The sequence below is a fragment of the Eriocheir sinensis genome, unplaced genomic scaffold, assembly GCF_024679095.1.
Source record: "Eriocheir sinensis breed Jianghai 21 unplaced genomic scaffold, ASM2467909v1 Scaffold33, whole genome shotgun sequence".
Lineage (NCBI taxonomy): Eukaryota > Metazoa > Arthropoda > Malacostraca > Decapoda > Varunidae > Eriocheir > Eriocheir sinensis.
The window spans coordinates 151,897-165,284 of NW_026111643.1; positions in this window are offsets into that span (position 1 = coordinate 151,897).

Below are 13,388 nucleotides of genomic sequence, written 5' to 3' on the forward strand. Positions count from 1 at the left end.
ACCTCTTGAGAAGACGCCTTGCAAGAAACGGTAGTGGGAACAGCTTGCAGTCACCGGGAGATGTCCGCGGGTACCCTTGCTGACTGTTTGCCGGAAGAGGTTTGGGCCGATGCTCCCGGCAGCGGCGGTGGTGCCGCCAGCTGTGGAGCGAGGGGCATGCGGGGTGTCCCAAGGTCAGCGGGGCGTGCCTCCTCGTTGCAGGTGTGAATACCTCTGCCGTATCGTGGAGTGGCTTGCAGGGTACGTAGCAGTGCTGGCTTGAAGCGGGGGAGCGGCTTGTAGATTGTGGCCCTCGCTATCGGCTGCGTAGGCCTGTGGGTGTGCTCGGGGCTTGTAGGCTTGACGCCTGTAGAGTTGCTTGAAGCTGGTGTGCTCGAGGCTTGTAGGCTGTAGAGCCTGTAGGCTTGTAGCTGGTGTGCTCGAGGCTTGTAGGCTGGACGCCTGTAGAGTTGCTTATAGCTGGTGTGCTCGAGGCTTGTAGATGGCGCCTTGTGAGTTGCACGTAGGTGGCGACTTGTGAGATGCTTGTAGCTGGCGCCGTGTGAGTTGCACATAGGTGGCGACCTGTGAGATGCTTGTAGCTGGCGCCATGTGAGTTGCACGTAGGTGGCGACTTGGGAGATGCTTGTAGCTGGCGCCTTGTGAGTTGCACGTAGGTGGCGACTTGGGAGATGCTTGTAGCTGGCGCCTTGTGAGTTGCACGTAGGTGGCGACTTGGGAGATGCTTGTAGCTGGCGCCTTGGGAGTTGCACGTAGGTGGCGACTTGTGAGATGCTTGTAGCTGGCGCCTTGTGAGTTGCACGTAGGTGGCGACTTGGGAGATGCTTGTAGCTGGCGCCTTGTGAGTTGCACGTAGGTGGCGACTTGTGAGATGCTTGTAGCTGGCGCCTTGTGAGTTGCACGTAGGTGGCGACTTGTGAGATGCTTCTAGCTGGCGCCTTGTGAGTTGCACGTAGGTGGGCGCCGTGTGAGATGCCGCGGACGGCTGGTGCGTTGCCGCGGACGGCAGGTGCGTTGCCGCGGACGGCAGGTGCGTTGCCGCGGACGGCTGGTGCGTTGACTCCTTCTTCCCTTTCACGCCTGTCCCCGGAGTTTGTTGGTGAGTTCTCGTGGCTTGGAGGAGAACGAGGTAGCGAAGGCACAGGCGCGGGGTGACCGCTGCCAACCAAATGTAACGGGCTTGTCGGGGGGCGTTTAAAGGGTGTTGATTAAGACTTCAGCTTCCTTAAGGCGAATTATATTCGTAGCCTTTATGTACAAGAAGCGACGGAGCGAGAGCGACTGTCGTTGTGTGTCAGTCGGACTCTCGTGAAGGAGTGGCGAGTTACAGGTTGGAAAATAATTGTTACAATTGGTCACGTATGTCAAGGTGACCTCCACGCACCATCGGAGTGCTAAGTATACAAAACTGAGACGGTAAACACTGACGGACGACATTCTTATAAGGTGGCGTGATCTATCTGTCGTGGGGTTTTTCCATTGACAATTGAATGCCTAACTCGTGGTGATATTAAATAATAATAATACATTGATATCCTACTATAACAATACAAAGAGCAGCGACTAAATTAACGGAAACTCTGAGAGAACATACTTAGGAAGAAAGACTGGATAAATTAGGACTAACAACACTGGTGAGCAGAAGAGAAAGAGGGGACCTAATAGCATTGTACAGGATACAAGAGGGATTGGAGAAATTGGACAGGGAAGACCTAGTGGTACGTGACAGAAGTGTGACAAGAGGCAATAGTAAGAAATTGAAGAAGAGCGACTGTAGGAGAGACATCAAGAAATACAGTTTTCCATACAGAAGCACAACAACATGGAACGGACTGACAAGGAGACTGTGTGTGCAAAAACGATTCATGAATTTAAAGCCAAACTGGATAATAAGCGTTATGGAGACGGGACAGCAGAAGCCTAGTACAGCTCTTTTCCTGTATTTTACAACTAGATAAATACACACACACACATGCAGGCAAGGGATAATCATTTTGCATATCTGATGTGTGCAAGAGAGAGAGAGAGAGAGAGAGAGAGAGAGAGAGAGAGAGAGAGAGAGAGCTGGAGAGAGATTATGAGATTATGATGGATAAGAGAGAGAGAGAGAGAGATTATAGGCTGGGAGAGAGATTGTGAGATTATGATGGATAAGAGAGAGAGTGTGTGTGTGTGTGTGTTTGTTTCTCTCCATAGGTCATATTGGTGATTGAATGGAGAGTTGTATATGGAGGTTAGGTAGATTTCAGGAAGAATGGAAGGAAGGGAGGAAGAAAGAAAGAAAGGGAAGAGGGAAAAAATGAGAGGGAGGAGGGAAGAAAGGAAGGAAAATTTTCAGCTTTCACATTTTGCCAGGGAAGGTAAATGATGAATAAGTGTTCCTTAGGAGCTATATATCATTTGCAAGCTGCTTGGGCTCCTCAAGTGAACCTTGGGTGTTGTTTTTTGTCCCCCTTTTTCCTTTTCTCTTCCTCACTCTGCTGTCACTGTCTCTCTTGTATTCCCTATCCTTGTCTGCTCATTAAGGGAACTTTGGGTCTAGAGCATTGTTCTATTGTACCTTGTTGCCCTCTCAGAAATCTCAATAATAATAATAATAATAATAATAATAATAATAATAATAATAATAATAATAATAATAATGCCCTTCCTCCCTCCCTCCACCCCTTTCCTTACCCTCACTCCACTCCCTTACCCTCAATCCACTCCCTTACCCTCCCTTACTTTCCTTCCACTCCCTTACCCTCCCTCTCTCCCTTCCTTACCCTCCCTCTCTCTCCCTTACTTAAGGCCGGGTCACACGAGCGTTTATTTCGGCAATTTTTTCATCAATTTTGAGAATTTTTCCATTGGCGGCACCGGCAACTCCGAAACACGGGTTCTCTTCTCGATATGGACGGAGATGAACATGCCCGTCAAGTATTCCCGATACTGAGAACACTTTGATAGAAACATGGCTTCACCTCATACATTACTAAGACCATATTGAAGTAATTGAGGTGGTATTTGCATTAAAAAGGCAATACATCATATCTAAAAACATGGCATACCTATGTGGTGCTGTGGAAAAGACAGTCCTAGACTCCTCAGCTGTGTGTGTACACAACGTTTGAATGCTCCACTCTCGCTGCTGCCTCCTCCTGCTCCTCTAATAAAGGCATCTACAAAATATATATGGGGTCGAAACTCTGAGGCCTTACTCCTAGAGCTTGTAAGGGAGAAAAGGCTTCTATGGGACCCAAAGGATTCTATGTACCACAAGACAAAGCTCAGACAGGAGGCCTTCAAATCTGTTGCGGAAGCATTGAAAGTGGAATTCCCTGAACTGAGCCAGCTAAATGGAGGTAAGAAGTGCTTTATTACATTCATATGTTACCAATAAACAGACCCGGTGCGACTGCAGGTGATAAGTTATAGATATGGCAGTTGTGATGCTGGGAAAAATGTGTGTAGAGAAAGGATTTATGTGCAGAGGAAAGTAGGTAATGACCAAAAACTGCCAGCATTACGCCTGTATCATACACATGGTCCATTTTGCATGTAAAAGGCGCACTCCTTGCAATTTGGGTTAGGTTAGGGTAAGGCTAGTGCTAGGTTTCGGTTAGGTTTGTGTTAGGTTTTAGTTAGGTTAGATTTAGGTAAGGTTTAAGTTAGAGCAGTGTAAGGTTATGATAGTGTTCAGTTAAGGTAGTGTTAGTGTAGTAAAAAAGTAGAAGGGGTGTAAAAAATGAATCTTTACCCAATATTGTATTTATTTCCGTCAAATATTTTTGGTCAATTTCTGGTTTCACCCAAACAACGATTTTCTGACGTGGTTCATGTTTTTCTGGTGATAGATGTAGTGAATTGAATAACTCGAAAAGTAGACATTTGCGACGGAAATGAGGTACAAAATTGTGCAGTTCACTACATCTATCACCAGAAAAACATGAATCACGTCAAAAAATCGTTGGTTGGGTGAAACGGTAAATTGCTCATATTTTTTTTGTGTGTTTGTGAAATACGTCAGGCCAGCTCATGTCAGGTCAGGTTAGAATGGTTCAGATACACTTGTATATGGTTTGGTTAGCTTTTTTCATTACATTATATTATATCATGGTGCTTCAGGTATGACATTAGGCTGGATTAGTTTCGATAAGGTAAAATGAAGTTTGGGTATACATAGGATTTAAAGATGTTTGAATATTTCCCCGAATATTTCTGTTTCGGAAGACTAGTAAAATGTTGAACATTTACCACTAATAGCTTATTTGATGTAATACAAATTATTCTAAGCTAACTTAACTTCGGCTACCATAAATCAACCATTATTAATGCAAGTAAACTTCATTAAACTTTGACATAACTGCAAATATTATATTCAACTTATTAATCTATCTTGGCCTAAACTTGCAAATCAAAACATGCAAAATTTGAGTGACGAAGTAAATGCATTGCAGTTTTATTTAATTTCCGATTGAAATATTCAAACCAGTGAACAAGTGACTGATTTAATTTTTATGTTATGATTGTAGTCATATTATTGATGGTAGCAAAAAATTATGTACTATGTTTATTATTTTCCTGAAAACTCATGCAACAGTGTTTTGCAGACCAAGTCCGAATCAAATTCAAGAATCTCCGGACATACTTCTTGCATCAATGCAAGAAGATTAGAGATGCTCCAAGTGGCTCTGCAGGATGTCCAGGCATGAAGTGGCCACTGTATGATGCTGCCACTTATTTGGTGGACGTACAGGATGACCTGGCATCAAGCAACTCTACCTTTGAGCTACCTTCCAGCATGAGAGAGGTAAATATATAAATATACAAGTGATGAAGAGGCGTGTGCAAAACACAATCGGCTTGGTTTCAATTTTGCAAAACTGAAATGTTATGGTACGATTCAGTTTCAACTGGGGGAATTGGCATCTCTTTCAAGCAAGAGAAAACGCACCCCTAAAACATCTAATCCTGTTGATACTTCAATAGAATTGCTCAGTGATTACTTTAGAAACAAACAAAGTTCTAATAATATTGCAGGTAATATGGGTAGACTTGTTGAGTCTGTAGCAGAGAAAATGCCCTTTGACAAACAGATCAAACACATGTGTGAAATAGCCAAGGTCATAGAAAGAGTAAATAATGATTCAGGAAATATTGAAGGTTAGATATAGTTTTTCTGTTAAAAGAATTTTTTTTTTTATTGACATCTGTGATTGATTCAGGAATTTTTTTTATTAACATCTGTGATTGATTCAGGAAATAGTGAAGGTTATATATAGTTTTTCAGTTAAAAGAATTATTTATTTTGACATTTGTGATCTCTTTTTTAACTCCTAAACTGCAGCGAGTTTGTAAAATGAGCGTTGATTAGCTTCTGCTGTAATGTTCACATTTCTGTAAAATAAAATCATGGAAACTTGAACATCACAGCAGCAGCTAATCAGCGCTCAACTTACAAACTTGCTTAGATATACATTGTCAGGTTCAGATTGAAATTAAAAGGGTAAAATAATTTTAGTTCAGTTGAATTTTATTTTATTTTAGTACATTATGAATGCTGCATCTCATATCAGTGCAGAAGTGCCATTTGTGCATGCCATGGGACCTGTCCTTCATTATTAAAATAGTCCTTCAGTGTATCCCGCACTTCCTTGGCATCGTTGGTGTGTCCTCTTCCAACTGTATGAAGGCCTTCCATTGCAGCATTTGCATGCTGGTGCATTTGTCCCTGCTGCAGCCTTCCATTTCCCACATCTCTCGGTCTAATAATTCTATCGGAGAATATATGTCCTTTGATTTTTCCCTCAACGTGTTATGCAAGGCTACAGCAGCTAGGGTTATGTCCTCTGCATGTTTAGGAGCAATTCTTATAGGTTGTTTAAAGACCTGGAATCTTGCTGTCATAATTCCAAATGCATTTTCTGATATCCTCCGAGCACAAGACAAGCGGTAATTGTAAATCACACTTTCTTCTGTTCCACCTCTGCCCGGGTACGGCTTCATCAGATATTTCTTCAAAGGGAAAGCATTGTCTCCGACAAAGACATATGGGCACTGCGTTCCAGTGAAGGGAATTGTCTGAGGCTTTGGAATATTCAGGATGTCACTTTCCACTGCCTGCCTCAGAGTGCACCTGTCCCACACACCACCATCACTTGCTCTCCCACAAGAACCGACATCCACATATAAAAATTTACAATCTGCATCAACAAGTGCCATCATGATCACACTGAAATGACCCTTGTAATCATAAAAACTTGACTCTGAATTTATAGGCTTTTGTATCAAAATTCTTTTCCCATCAAGAGCACCTATGCACATAGGAAAGTTCCACTGTGTGTAAAAATCACTTGCCACTTTCTGCCACTCCTCTTCTGTTCTTGGTAGGGAGACGTACCTCGGTCGCAAGACTTCGTAGATTGCCTTGCAGACTGATGGGACAATAGTGGATATGAGGTTGTGACTTATCCTGAACTGACAGGACAGTGACCGGTAAGACTCTTCTGAAACAAACAAACATGACAAAATTAATACAATACCGTAGTAATTTCACAAAAAAAATAGTAAGCCAGTTTAATAACCCCAAGACTTTTCCTGTCCTATGAAACTAGCAAAGTGCTGAACATTTGACATTGATATCATCAAATAAAATCGAAGGTACCGTAACCTACCTAAAGCCAGCCAAATCTAGATTAATTTAAACAACTAAATGTAATAAATATCTCGAGCAAATTACTTGCAACAGGAAAAGAATGCAATAGTGTCTTTTACATGCAAGAGGGAAACATATGCGCCATCGGTGTCCTTCACAACAAACTGGAGCATATATACTTCGAGAGATTTACCAAAAATTTGCAGGCTTGGTTAATTGTAGGTTACTTTTTCGAGACAATGCTAATCTATTGACAGTTTTATTTTACAAGTGCACAATGATAAACAATCTCTAATTTGCTGTTACAGATATCTAGATATCCTCGTGAGCATTTTGAAATTCAACAACACCTTTGGCAAATAAATATTAACGTGAAAAGCTAGTTTTGATATTTTCAAAAGAAATTACTTTTGGCAGTCTCTGGCAATAGGAGCTAGGTTTAGGTTAAATTAAGCCGGGTTATATTCACGTCAGGTTAGCTTTGTTTGTGTTAAGAGATATGGCTTGCCGGTGATGGCAGTCAGGCAGTTTTTGGTGACTGGCGGTACTTGTTTGTTTTAATGTGTTTCGAATGATTTTGACCCTCATTTCTAATCCAAATCAGTAAATGATGTGACTTTTCCCAGGCAAAACTTTGGGTTCCCATTATTTTATGGGAAAAGAATATATCTTTCTTTGGCGTACATGTCTCAAACTCATTTTAACAACTTCTGGAAACTCACTATTTCTTGGGGTAAAAAAATCTATGAATTAAAATTTAAAAGAAATACAGTGGACAGATATTTAGGTTTTCCCCGCTAATCTTGATCAGAAACCTGGAATATAACAGAGCCTAGAACCAGGGCCCGAGAGAGGGGGGGAGCTGGTATCTCAGCACCAGGGCCCGGCCTCATAGGGGGCTCAGCTGCCCGGGTATGATGTGTGTAAATTAAGATTTTCATAGCTAATAGTGTTTATAACAATTATAGTAATTGCTCGTCACACCAGGGCCCAGTGGTAGCTCTATCTGGCGCTGCCTAGAACACAAACTCAGGAGTAAGTGCCCAGATAAGAATGTCCTGCATTGCACTATTCCAGGCTGAATATGATGATGATGATGATCTCATTTTGAAAGACACAGCACCACAGGAGGCCACTTAATGAAATATATAATAAAAGGGCCAATGCAGTTAATTAGCTGTTTGTCAATATTTGGCCTGTCTAATCATACCTATGAATTCAAATATCCCACAAGGCTAGACTTGGCTAATTAAATTAGGTTGAATAAATTAGCCTAATAGAGTTATAGTCTACAGTGAAACTTTAGAATTACTCACCTGAAGCTAAATAGCGGAGGGTCAGAGTGAGACGCTCAGCAGGAGTCACAGTCTGCCGCATATTTGTGTCCTGCTTTTCTATGAGAGGAGTAACCTGGGCTAACAGCTCTTCAAACTGCTCCCGATCGAGGCGTATCCACTGTCTCAAGGTGGCTGGGTCCTCTTCTCTCAGCTCTTTCATTAGTCTGAAGGCCACACTCTCCTCCTCAAGAGCCACCGACGACTCCATAACTTCCTCCTCTTCTCATTTTCCTGCTTCTTTTTCAAGAGCAGTAACAGAGCCAAGCCAGCTAGTACGTCCTCTTCTTCCATCACGAACACCAGGCCAGCTGATTGCTGCTTTGTTTATGAACTTTTCATACTAGTACTGTTTGGCCCAGCCCCGAAATATTACAGCCCGCCAAGGTAAAACTCTTTTTTGGCTAGCGTCGTGTGACCACACCGGAGGCAAGATCACCGGCGTGAAAAAGTACCGGCGTCAAAAATTGCCGAAATAAAAGCTCGTGTGACCCAGCCTTTCCTCTCTCTCTCTCTCCCTTCCTTACCCTCCCTCTCTCTCCCTTCCTTACCGTCCCTCCACTCCCTTTATGCTTCATTTTCTTCACTTACTCCTTCATTTTATACTTTTTTGTCAATCTTCTGTTATATTCATTTTCTTCATATTTTTTCTCCTTTCATATTTTTTTCATTTCCCTTCATTACTACTACTACCACTACTACCACTACTACTACTGATAATACTACTACTGCTACTACTACGCCAACAAGCTGGAGGACCTTGCTGCACGCTTTGATTCCATACTCTACCATCCAGTGAGTCTTTGTTTCCTGGTTTGTGTGTGTGTGTGTATATGTGTGTGTGTGTGTGTGTGTGTGTGTGTGTGTGTGTGTGTGTGTGTGTGTGTGTATGTATATATGTGCGTGTGTGTGTGTGTGTGTGTGTATATATGTGTGTGTGTGTTCTGTGGTTCCTTCATTCATTCATCACTCCTTTCTTTTTTTATTTTATTCTTCCGTCATTTCTTTTTTCCTGCATTTTTTTTTAAATACCTGAAGTCATTAGTGTAATAGGTGTTCTCTCAGCAAGCTTTGCCTCCACAGTTCAGTCCTGAGTTGGTGATCATATAACATTTTTGTCCTCAACCATACATCTTTTAGTGATAATGTATTTTCCAATACCTGAAGTCATTTGTGTAATAGGGATTATCTCAGCAAGCTTTGCCTCCACAGTTCAGTCCTGAGTTGGTGATCATATAACATTTTTGTCCTCAACCATACATCTGTTAGTGATAATATATTTTTTTTCAATACCTGAAGTCATTAGTGTAATAGTTATTATCTCGCCAAGCTTTGCTCTCTACAGTTAAGCCCTGAGTTGGTGATAGTGTGGGCTGGCTATAAGGCTGCCCTGGGATGTCCTGAGGTCAGAGCCAGTTGTGTGTGTTGATGTGTAGCCTCTGAGGTCAGGTGCTGAGTTGCATGCTGCTGCCAGGCTGTCTGATGCTACCATACACCATGTCCAACTAATGCAGCTTCCTCAGTCCCTTCACCACATGGCTTCGCGCTATCCAAATATCTTATGCAAGAGTTTCTGGCATCTCCATTCTTTCATCTCCTCCTCTGGAACAGCCTCAAAACCTTTGTGTGTATTTCCTCCTGCCTATGACTTGAACACTTTCAGGAGGGAAGTATCAAGACACACTCTCTGAAAGTGACACTCTCTTCTTGCCACTCAGCTCTGGACACTTTTACAGGAGCAACTTTTAGCATGTCTGATGATTTTTTAATATATTTATTTACTCTTTTTCTATTTACTCAATGTTTATAACCTGAGTCTCAGGGCCGTAGTACTAGACATTTCGCCGCCCAAGCTCACATATTTGACAAGGCTTTCGTAGGAGTTGTGGGCATTTCCTGGAGTAGTTTTATGACCCTGGTGGTAGTTTGGCCCTTCTTCTGTTCCTTGTGTAGTGCGGCGACTAGGCCTGATGAGGGAGCCTCCCATAACCCACTTGGCCAGTGAGGTACCTCTTTGGCCGACTCGGTAAGGAGTGGCTCTCCCGTCACGCTGGTCGCGGGTTCAATCCCAGGCAGCCAGTGAATACCCTCTCCTTGTCTTGATTAATTTCCCTTGTGTTTCAATACACACAGAGGACGTGTGGGATCATTGAGTTGTAGGAAAGATAAAATCAAAATCTCGGGGCATGACACTTGAACCTAAAGAAATACTCCTTAGAACCCGACTGGTTCCCTCTTTGACCTTTAGAAATACCTAGTTGATGTGAGAAACGAAAATGTCTGATATTACTGACCTCAGAGTTGAATGGTTGTGAATTGGTCTGAGAAAATGCAATGGATGGTCTTTTCTTGTCCTGCCAACCTTTCATAGCTGCAAGCACTCTACTGTCCCTCAGAGCGCGCACACACACACACACACACACACACACACACACACACACACACACACACCAATGCACAAACCTCAGCATGTGATCGGAGGAGGCTAGACTGAACCTGGTGTGCCGTTTGAACCCTAAGCACGACTATTTTCTCTTCTAGTTTGGTCCTGAGTTAGTTATAGTGTTGTGTCTGCTGGTTATGACTCGGCAGTGGGGGGTGAAAAGGCAAGTCCTGCTCTCTCAGTCTCTCTCTCTCTTGGCCTAAAGCCTTACTAAAGTCTGTTCTCTTAAGTCCGACCCAAGCTGACAACATAAACCTAAGCGTGTTTGCAAGCTGAGTGCTGACTGGCTGCTGCTGTGGCTTCCAAGTTTTCTTTAACCTCTGTTTGTGTTTATCTCACGCAGCACTTTCTGCTAATCTGCACTGTGCTTATGACCACTCTTAGGTTTATGTTGTCAGCTTGGGTCAGAATTAAGTGAACAGACTATATTTGTGATATATAGGAATTGAGCTACACTTGTGGGCTCTTTTGTATGTCCGTTAGGGTGGAGGTTGTATGTGTGTGTGTGTGTGTGTATTTACCTAGTAATATGCAGGATGCTTTACACTGGTTCTGTCTCCAAATTTCAGTTTATAAAGTTTAACTTTAAATTCATGAATATTTTTAGCTTGAACTCAATTTTCTCTATTTCCAAGGTCATTTTAGGTCACAATGTATCTATGGGGATCTGTGTGTGTGGGTGGGTGGGTGTCTGCCTGCTTGTCCGTTTGTCTGTTTTCTGTATGCATTTACTTAGTCATAGTATAGAGGATTTTACCTAAGCTTGTGTTGACCTGCCTCCATATCTGCTTTCATACAACTGTACTTACTTTCATAAATTCATGGATGTTCTCAACTCTGTCTCCTCATCCAGACACTTGCCAGTGTGAATCATTCCAGCAGGCAAGTCAAACTTCATAATAATGATGATAATAATAATAATAGTAATAATAATAATAATAATAATAATAATAATAATAATAATAATAATAATAATAATAGATGGTATATGTATATTTTATTTTACTCAACTATATCACAAACCTCCCATTATGGACCACTCTCAACAGGGAAGCCAAACACAATAATAATAATAATAATAATAATAATAATAATAATAATAATAATAATAATAATAATAATAATAATAATAATACAGTATATTTATTATACTTTATTTTACCATCTGGTGTTTCAGGGTGAGATGGAGGTGTGGCCAGGCCTGTACACACACCTCACCTCCCAGCTGATGGCCCTGGTGCAGGGCAAGGTGGTGCTGGTGCTGGAGGTGTGGCCAGGCCTGTACGCACACCTCACCTCCCAGCTGATGGCCCTGGTGCAGGGCAAGGTAGTGCTGGTGCTGGAGGTGTGGCCAGGCCTGTACACACACCTCACCTCCCAGCTGATGGCCCTGGTGCGGGGCAAGGTGGTGCTGGTGCTGGAGGTGTGGCCAGGCCTGTACGCACACCTCACCTCCCAGCTGATGGCCCTGGTGCAGGGCAAGGTGGTGCTGGTGCTGGAGGTGTGGCCAGGCCTGTACGCACACCTCACCTCCCAGCTGATGGCCCTGGTGCGGGGCAAGGTGGTGCTGGTGCTGGAGGTGTGGCCAGGCCTGTACGCACACCTCACCTCCCAGTTGATGGCCCTGGCACGGGGCAAGGTAGTGCTGGTGCTGGAGGTGTGGCCAGGCCTGTACACACACCTCACCTCCCAGCTGATGGCCCTGGTGCAGGGCAAGGTGGTGCTGGTGCTGGAGGTGTGGCCAGGCCTGTACACACACCTCACCTCCCAGTTGATGGCCCTGGTGCAGGGCAAGGTGGTGCTGGTGCTGGAGGTGTGGCCAGGCCTGTACACACACCTCACCTCCCAGCTGATGGCCCTGGTGCAGGGCAAGGTGGTGCTGGTGCTGGAGGTGTGGCCAGGCCTGTACACACACCTCACCTCCCAGCTGATGGCCCTGGTGCGGGGCAAGGTGGTGCTGGTGCTGGAGGTGTGGCCAGGCCTGTACACACACCTCACCTCCCAGCTGATGGCCCTGGTGCAGGGCAAGGTGGTGCTGGTGCTGGAGGTGTAGCCAGGCCTGTACACACACCTCACCTCCCAGTTGATGGCCCTGGCTCGGGGCAAGGTGGTGCTGGTGCTGGAGGTGTGGCCAGGCCTGTACACACACCTCACCTCCCAGCTGATGGCCCTGGCATGGGGCAAGGTGGTGCTGGTGCTGGAGGTGTGGCCAGGCCTGTACACACACCTCACCTCCCAGCTGATGGCCCTGGCTCGGGGCAAGGTGGTGCTGGTGCTGGAAGTATGGCCAGGCCTGTACACACACCTCACCTCCCAGCTGATGGCCCTGGTGCAGGGCAAGGTGGTGCTGGTGCTGGAGGTGTGGCCAGGCCTGTACACACACCTCACCTCCCAGCTGATGGCCCTGGTGCAGGGCAAGGTGGTGCTGGTGCTGGAGGTGTGGCCAGGCCTGTACACACACCTCACCTACCAGCTGATGGCCCTGGTGCAGGGCAAGGTGGTGCTGGTGCTGGAGGTGTGGCCAGGCCTGTACACACACCTCACCTCCCAGTTGATGGCCCTGGCTCGGGGCAAGGTGGTGCTGGTGCTGGAGGTGTGGCCAGGCCTGTACACACACCTCACCTCCCAGCTGATGGCCCTGGCATGGGGCAAGGTGGTGCTGGTGCTGTAGGTGTGGCCAGGCCTGTCCACAAACCTCACCTCCCAGCTGATGGCCCAGGCGCGGGGCACGGTGGTGCTGGTGCTGGAGGTGTGGCCAGGCCTGTACACACACCTCACCTCCCAGCTGATGGCCCTGGCGTGGGGCAAGGTGGTGCTGGTGCTGGAGGTGTGGCCAGGCCTGTACGCACACCTCACCTCCCAGCTGATGGCCCTGGTGCAGGGCAAGGTGGTGCTGGTGCTGGAGGTGTGGCCAGGCCTGTACACACACCTCACCTCCCAGCTGATGGCCCTGGCTCGGGGCAAGGTGGTGCTG